The sequence below is a fragment of the Micromys minutus genome, assembly GCF_963924665.1.
Source record: "Micromys minutus genome assembly, chromosome: 6".
NCBI lineage: Eukaryota > Metazoa > Chordata > Mammalia > Rodentia > Muridae > Micromys > Micromys minutus.
The window spans coordinates 55,536,398-55,545,875 of record NC_137975.1 but is presented as its reverse complement, the minus strand read 5'-3'; positions in this window follow the sequence as shown (position 1 = coordinate 55,545,875).

Below are 9,478 nucleotides of genomic sequence, written 5' to 3'. Positions count from 1 at the left end.
AGTGTGATGAAGAATTTTAATTAATATAATATCAGTCATGTCATCTATTCTAGTAGACAAAGTATTGAAACATTGTGACCAAGAAAGTAAAAGGTAAGAACACCAGACAGGTGTCCCATACCTGTAATTCCAACACTTGGGAGGCTAAGGCAGGAGGATTGCCATGACTGAGAAGTTTCTAGGATTGCAAAAACGCAACAGACTGTTAAGACAAAGTATGGAGAAAGCAGATGGTAAGACGTGAGGGGTTTCTATGGACAGGTGTTCCTGAGCATGCCAAGGCACCATGCTCTCTTTCTGGAACAAGGTTTGGAAGGGATAACAAGCGTTGCTGGAAACCAGAGTGTCCTTCCCAGAAAAAAGAGAAGGCACTTTAGACCATTTATTTTAAGACTCATTCTCTTCCATTTACCCTTACCAAAAATGAATTACTTTACCTCAAGAGTCAGACATCCATCTACTCCCTCATGCCAGTTGCTGTTGCCATAACAAAATACCCAAAGCTGGGTACTTTAAAGAGTCGTTTTGGCTTACAGTTTTAGTGGGTTTAAATAAAGTGTTACCAGTTTTTCTGGTAATGGTCTTCTGACTGCATCAAAATAACTTGAAAGAAAAACAGAAGGACAAACAGCCATATGAAGAAGGAATCCCAAGGCAGGGATAAGAAATCAGAGAACTTTAACGGCCAGCTTGACCTTTGCAGGACAGACTGATTTTGCAGAATGCAGAAGCATATTGGGGTTGCACAAAAAACTTTACTAATCCTTTTCAAGGGCAGCATGCCTGATAACCTAGTTCCCCTCCACTAGGCTCCTCCTCTTAAAGGTCCCCACACTGCTCAACATCACCACACTGGAGCTCAGTGTGTCCTAGCACTTGAAACTGCCAAGGACACAGCCAAACCATTTTGAAACCATGGCACTTACTACTGTGTTGGCAAGGCTTCAGCGCGCTCCCACAGTCTATCTGCTCGTCAGAGATGCCTTCAATGAAGTGGAAAATCCTTTAATTCCATTGTTAGAAATTAAAGGGAGATGCCCGATTGAGATCATGTTTTGACATTCCACGCTAAAGTAGAACGAACCTGTGAATAAACAAATGAACGAAATAATGCGCTGATAGCTGATATAATTGATGTCTGTTTTATTTTCTTTCTGCTTTGATCTCAGCAGTAGTTAAGCCAAAGTAGAGGAGGAACAAAAAAGGCTTTGCAGCCATGAGGCTGGAGAGTCACACAGTAGCCTGACTGCGCTCTTTCAATGTGAGACTTGTGGAGAAGACTATTTCTGCCTTGCTGTTTACATGCGGAGACCATAGATAACAGTGGGACGTTCTCCACTGAGCTACAGTGCCCACATTTATGAGGATCTGGCAAGCGTTGTTCCATGTGGCTAGTCTACTATCGAGGGTTTCAGTCCTGTAGGATTCATTATTAAATCTCCCAGTACATGTGAATTCCTTTATTTTATGGTGTTCCAGGCTTCTGTCCCCACCAGGCAGTTAACTGTTATGTGTTTGAGCAAGTCAGTCATGTGGACAGTTAACAGCAGCCAACATCCAGAACAGCAAATTACAGTGAACCTGGGACCAAAGTCTGGAGACTTGGGTTTGTAGTGTTTCTATAACCCATAGTTCCCTGTGTCTCACTGCATTTGATTATCTTTTGCTCAGTTGTTTTGTGTATGCATATGTTTGTGTGTCTGTGAATGTGCATGCACATGCGTATTGTAGTGATCTGAGAAAAATTGTTTTTTTCTCTCAGTTTTGCACAAATGGGTTGCCCCACTGGGTGTGCATCTCTTTGAATTCTGAATTCTTTAACTCAGTGGCTCTTGACCTTTCTAATGCTGTGACACTGCAGTCCTTTAATACATTCCTCATGTTGTCGTGACCCCCAACCCTAAACTTACTTTGTTGTTACTTCACAACTGTAATTTTGCTTGCTCTGAATCATGATATAAGGATCTGATATACAAGATATTTGATATGTGGCCCCCTGAAGGGATCACAACCCACAGGTAGCAAACCACTGGTTTAAGTTGTCATTCACACAGGTATGGGAGTGAACTTTATTTTAGATCATGGGATCTTAGAAAATGCTGTTTGGGAAGTCTTCCTTACCTGACTCCATGGCTTTATGAAGAGATTTGATTCATTTTAGTTCCTCTATTCTTCTGGGATGTACTGGAGGCCAAACCCAAGGCTGTTAAACACTAAGTAAGCACTCTTTGCCACTAAGCTCTGTCTTCAGTCACAGATCTGATATAGCCTTTACGTGTCCTTAAAAGTTCTCAAGGGTATTTTAAAGCTTGGAATCTGCCATCTGAATTGTTCTCTGTTTGTTTCATCTCTTTTTTCACGGAAGGCAGGAAGTGTGTGTGTGGGGGGGGTGCGTGTGTGTATCGTGTTCAGATAGAACACAGAATCTCACAACCAGCTTCTGCTTCCACTTTGGATAGGGAACTTCAGTGGTTTTCCAAGCAGGCAAGCCAGTGAGTATGGCAGGGAACATTGACAGTCATGTTCTGTGGAAGCCTTTGTTGCTAGGGTGGCAGTTTCATGTTGAGGAATGTTGATATATGACATGTGGGTCTGCAGATTGATTTCTGTAGTGATAACAGTCTTAAAACACTAGGTAATGGAAAGAATACAGTCGATGAATGAAGAAATCAAATGACTGTCCAGAGAAGCTAGATGATCTGAAATTAATTCATTTTTCTGTCTCTTGGGACTTCAATGTTGTCGAAATGTTGAATATATAGATGCAAGAGGAAAGCAAGAAAATTCATGTCATTTTTTTTCCATCGAAGGATAATATCAGTCAACCATTTTGCTGATTGCTTTTGACTCCTTAGGTTCTTTTATTGTTTAAATATCATGTTTTCCATAAACATATCAGCTTTTACCGAGAGGTAGTCATCAAACTCATAGCTTTTTTAACACACAAGAATATATATATAACAAAACGCCTCTTCCCATATTAATCTCATAGGACCACGGATACCCAGAAACTTTTCAGCTTCAAGTGCCATCTTAGGGAGCTATCACATAGGAATTTAAATCTCTTTATAGCACATAAATTACAACAATATTAGTATGGTTATTGTAGTAACACCTAAGGTACTGACCAATCAGACATCAAAATCATGTGAGACAGGTTTCTTCTGTCTTAGATGAACAGCTGAGTTCAAATAAATTAAGAAACTTCTCTCTCTCTCTTGTGTGTGTGTGTGTGTGTGTGTGTGTGTGTGTGTATACTAGTGTTCACATGTATGTGATTGCATGTTCATGTCCTGACACATGGGTGTCAATGTAAAATTCCAAGATTGATGCCAGGTGTCCCTTTTAGTCTCTCACTACATTATACACTTCGATAAGGTCTCTTGCTGACTCTGGAGCTAGTCTGTCTTGCTCGCTTGTTTCAGGGATTCTCATCTTTACTTCCTGAGCACCGTAATCCTGCCCCCACCCTGCTTTTTATGTGAGTTCTGGGTATCTGAACTCTGTGGCAATTACTCATGTGGCAAGTGCTTTTCTTTGAAAACCATAGCCCCATCCTGATGAAACTTCAGTTGCAGATAGCTTAGTCTGTGAAGTTCTGGCTGTATAAATATGAGGACCAGAGTTTGCTTTGCAGGACTCATGTGAAAAAGGAAATACAGCCAGACTTGTTGGTATAGTTGTCATCCTGTTGCTAGGAAGGCTGAAACAAGAGGCTTTCTGATGCTCAGTGAAAGGCTAGGGTAGTTGAATTTGCATGCTCCAGGTAAATGGCAGCCTTTGTCTAAAAAGAAGACAAAAACAAAAACAAAAAGTCATGATGTGATTACACTTGAGGTTGATCTTTAGTCTCTGCTCCCTACCCCCAACCCCCATCGCCATCCCAGAGTGCGTCCTGCATATAAACAAAAAAATAAAAAGAGAGAAAATATAAGGGGAAAAAGATGGAAACAAGAGAAAATAGAGGAAAAAAATAGAAACAGAAATGCACAAACTTCTGCAAAGCCACACAGTAAGAGATCAGCATATTTAGGTCATCGGATGCTAGAGTCAACACCCCTTAAAAACTATGATCAGCTGCTCTTTGGATTGTTTCAAATCCTGTACTCTTAGGAAACATCCCATCAAGCCTTTCTATTTCGACTGGAGGGGAGCCCTAATGTACCTGTACTTTAGCATCACCCAAGCATATGCTTATGATGATAGAAGTTCTTTATATTCAGTCTGCCTTATTTTATAAAAAGAGAAATAAATGTCTATAGACAAATTTCAATCCATATGTTATACTCTTAAAAAAAATCAACTCATCATTTTAGTCTGTTCAGTTCTTCTCATCCATCTACTCCTGGGATGGTCCCTACCTTTAACTGTAATTCTCAAGGCAGTTTGACTTTTTCCCTGAAAAAATGTTAGCACAGGAAGGTCACCAAATGCATGCGGAGATTTAGGATGCTGAGTCCAGTCTTCAAGAAGGTAGTTGCTCTCTAGTTAGTTTTGCTACTATAGACTCTTTCAGGCTTCAGAGAAAACAGGAAAAGAGAAAAAAAAGGCAAATTTCTCAAGGGTTTCCTCAACAATTTATTTAGAATATTTCCTCCCTCAGGGACTGGTTTCTATTCCAACATCTTTCCACTTCGCCACAGTTTCATTTTTTACTTAATCCCTATATAAACAGGCGTTCCAAGTCCTATACATCTCAGAGCAGGTAATTATCTCTGTGACTCATCCCAGTCACACTTGCTGAGCATCATTCTGGGCAATGAAAATATGGATAAACAATCCAGCTCCAGTCCTAAAGGACAGCTGCATCTACTGGGACAAGGAGGCTAGGACAGGACTATGCAGCGTCACAGTCACAGGATGACCACCCACTGAACTAAACGTGGTGGAGAAGGGTCCCAGAAGATGCACTCTCAGATGCAGGAGACACCATAGGCTATTTTCTATGGGTTAAAAAAAAAGAAATCCACCATACACATTTTTCTCAGCACGTGACTTCCACTTCTATTGAAATCTTCTCTCCTGAGCTCGGTAACCTCGACGACAATAGCTTACAAGCAAAGAGAAATGCAGAGGGGATTGAGACCCATGCTCCAGAAAAAGCAATTCGGCTTCTTTTGAAAACGATGAAAAGAAACGCATCCCTAAACTCAGCAGAACACATTTCATAAATAGAAACAGCCATCTTCAACCCTGGGTGATTCAGTTTCAAAAAGAAACACAACTCTTACAAATATCTGACACCATAAGGAGGGAGAAGTTTGCCCCAGTTGGTATATCTTGACAGGTTCAACTTGGGGAAAAAAAAGGCAAAAACAAACAACCCAAAGCCCGAAAACACAGACACACCATCCTTAGAGGTTTGATCTAGTGCCCTTCCCCCTAGGCAATGGAGCCACGCTGTAATTTCACATTGCTAGGAATGCATCCATGACCAGTGGAGACTGTTTTCTGCAGAAACCCAGTAGCAACTGCCATTCTGGAAACTTTCTCATCACAGGAGAAGCAGTCCAGAGGGCTTCCGTGTAATGCCAGTGAACTGTAAAATTAGTTCCAAATGATGAATGCATTCTGTTACCCCCTAGAAATGTTCAAGCCACAGAGTGTTCAAGTTGTGTCCTTCATGACATTATGTATGCTTAGCGGGTTTCGACTGTCTTTTTACTGAGCTTGGATGTCCAGTCAAGCGAAAGAGCACTGCCTTTAATTTTTCAATCTTTACCTACTGTATTTGGGGAGTGTTTTTTTACATTGCCAGGGCTCAATTATTCTCCAGTATCACTCTCTCTTGATTCCTGCTTGCCTGAACATCATTGCAATGGGAATCGTTGGAAGTTAACAAGTGTCACAGGATTTGGGTCAGCAGAACTGGTCACACGAGAAGAAATGGGTGTCGACTATGGTTGGCTTCCCTGGGTGTTCTTGATTCTATCCCAGGCGTGTAATGCACTTGGCAGTTTATGTGCTAGGGTTAGTCACCTAACCCTTACTCTGGCCTACTTAAATACTTGCTCTCAACTTTAAGACAGGACACTTTAGAACTCCTTTTTAATAAGAATTGAGTGGGCAGACAAGCATTTTGGGGGAAGCAGAGTGGGCAATAGAGGTGATTTAAGATGTAATGGGGGCAAGGGCAGAAGTGGTCCTGGAACTAGCTGGAGATGTGAATTGAAAAATAAGCTTTGAAAAGTAAGTTACATTGATGCATGATGTGTCTTGAGAAAATGGTTCAGTTTAGAAGTAGAAAACAGGTAGCCATGACAAGAAAGTCATAACTAGGAAAGTGACAAGGTAAGAGAGAAGAAGCTGAAGTAAAGTTGGTGTCTGGGGTTGTGTGAAGATCGGTGCTTAAGTACTTGGCTGGTATGCAGAAGGCCTAGGGTTTAAAACCCAGTACTGCAAAACCAACCAACTAAACAATCACCCAACCACCACTACCACTGCCAGCAAAGATGCAGTCTTACAAACTTCCTCTGTCGGTGATATGTAAAAGCTGTAGATAAGCAGTCAGTGAGGGCGACTAGAAGAAAAATATCCACTAAGCCTTCTTTGGAACAGAAAGGGTCTCATCACAGTGCATTCTGTGGAGATGGAGAGAGAAGAGCAGAAAACATGGTGTGTTGGTTAGTTTTATGTCAACTTGAGACAAGCTAAAGCCATCTGGGAAAAGACTACCAAGTGAGAAAATGCTTCCGTGAAATTGGCTTGGGTACAAGCCTGTGATGCGTTTTCTTGATTAATAATTGAGGCAGGAGGGCCTGGCATACTGTGGGTGGTGTCACTTTAGGCAGGTGGTCCCAGGGTATAGAAGAAAGCACACTGAGCATTTCTTTACATTCTTTGATGATTCTCCGAGATGAGGAAATATCACAGATGAAATCAACCCTTCCCTCCCCAAGTTGCTTTTGGCCATCCTGTCTATCAAGACAGGGTCTCTCTCTTGCACAGAGCTCAAATAAGCTACTCTGGCTGGCCAGTGGTTCAATGATCCTCCTCTGTACTTGACATGCCCTACATCCATAAGCTCGTGATAGACAGTGTGCATTCTGGTCCTCTTGCTTGAACAGCATGTTACTAACCGAGCCATCTCCTTCACTTCCAACTTTTTATTGTTTCTCTTCTTGTTGCTGTTTTCCCTAAATCTGGGCTTGCCTACAGCTGCTTTCATATACTAAACAGCTGGAACTGACATGACTCAAAAAAGCAAGTACTCCCCTGCCTGGAATGCCCCTGGCATGAAGAGTCCGCTGCTTCTTACAGTTCCTTCAAGTCACAGCTGGTCTGTAGACTCTTCCCCACCTCCACCTGCAGCAGTTCCCTCCCCGCAGGGACAGGGAGGGTTCCCACCCGTTTCATCCACTTCATCCACGTGGACGAGCACATCAGGAGGACCTGGCTGCCCTCAACTGTCTGCCCACTCTCTTTTGAAGGCCCCTCTGAGCAGAGGTGAAATAGGGCCAGCCTTAAATCCTCACCCAGCAAAATGCTCTCCATGTGGTAGATACCTGCTGAATTGGGTTGCTGAAAGGATTGCCTGGTTCTGCTATGTGATTCGTAGCAGGTTTTTTGACCTCCTTCAAGTCAGTTTCTTGATTTGTAATGGAGGGGTGTGCGTCTCAACATGCCACAGGGAGGGTTTCAAGGTAAAGTGCACGGATCAACTAGCATTTAGGAAGCATCTGATTTGTGATTGTGGCTATTAAATAGACTGAAAGCAGCTAGGGGCATTCAATTTACTTAGCTGCAGAGCTTGGAGAGTGGGCAGGCAGTTCAGGGCAGAGGTGAGATGGTACATCCTTTGGTTTGGAGAGAATGGTCAAGAAATGTCTTTTTGGCACTTTCATTGCAGAGTGTGCTGGAATGAGAACTCAAGTCTGCAAAGGACTCGAAGGGCTCACTAGGTGAGGTTGTAGTGTGTGCACAGATCTTGAGGGTAAAATGTGGTTGATAAATAAATGGAGCACAGATCCTGTGTTCTTGGGGATCAGCGGGATGGCTCAGTCGGTAAGGGTGCTTGTGGCCAGGCTTGATGACATGAGTTCTATTCTCAGGTCCCATGAGGTAGGAGAGAATAGCCTCTTACATATAGTTTTCCTCTGACTACCACACAAGTGCTATGGTGTGAACTTCCTCTCCGCAGAATAAATAAATGAATGTAATAAATATCTTTTTTTAATTTTAAAAATGTCCTTGGAGCACCTGAGCAAAGGAGCCAACTAAAATGGATGGTCCCCCAAGTTCCTTTTCATACATCCAACGGTAAGAATTATTTTCATTTTCACATTGTGATATTTTGACACTATTTAAAGTGATAGCTCTCTGAGATCACGCAAAGGCAAGTGACCACAGGTCTGTCCTACACAGATGGCCAGGATGCATTTGGCTGATGTTGCTCAACTCTACTTACGTGTTCCTTCATCTCTCTCAATATTAATTATATTCCTCTGGAAACCATGTCCTATCTAAAGGGTCAGAGCTTCACCGAATTAAAATTTAAAATTACAAAGACTTTATTTGAACCAACATGTGGAAGAACGGTCCCTGCCCCCAGCCCCCTAGGCCTCCAACTTGGAAGTAAGCTCTGCTCATCTCAGACAGTTAAGTAGAGCAGGTGTTACCCTGTCCCTGTCACAGGTGAGGCCGCAGAGACACCCATTTCCTATTTCCTCCTAGACAATCCAGACGGAGATGTTTTACATTAGCCATTCACTAATTACTGACTTGAATTCATAAGTGAAATATATCGGGACTATTAATGCTTTTGTCACAGGTTTTATAATTTAAAGATCACCACTCTCCATCACTCCACCCTCTACCCATACCCCTGACCAAAAAACAATTCAAACCTATTCAATGTTACTGTGACTATTGAAATATTGTCCCCTTTGGAATCTTCTTAGGATGTATCACGTATCACCATGTTCTAGTTTGAGGAAAGCTTGTGGTGAATTGGATATAGCTTGAGAAAATGTAGTGATGTTGTCTGAGATGGTGTGCACTCTTGATCTGGGCACTAACAGGACAGAGGCAGAAGGATCTCTATGAGGCTGAGAGTAGCCTGGTCTGTACTGTGCATTCCAATCTAGCAAATGCTACTTAATGAGACTAAACCTCTGAGAACAGAATAAAAAGAACAGAAACATCCCATAATAAGACCTTGAAGTGGCAGGAAATGTATATGGTCAGGAAAAATGATGTTAAATATATACACCATTGTGTTTTATATTAGCTTTGTCTTCTGCACACAGGGATTGTAGTTCATATTTTATGTTCTTTTCAAAGATAATATTTTAAGGCCTAGCCATTTTTCTCCCTATGGACCAAAACCAAATACCATCTCATCCAACATAGATGTTGTTAAAAAAAAAATCACAGAACTGAATCACATTGACCAATTACAAGCCCAGTCTAAGTCATAGATTCCATATCTGTGGACATCAGTAAATATAGGTTTAAAGTAGTTGAAAAAACTGCATAT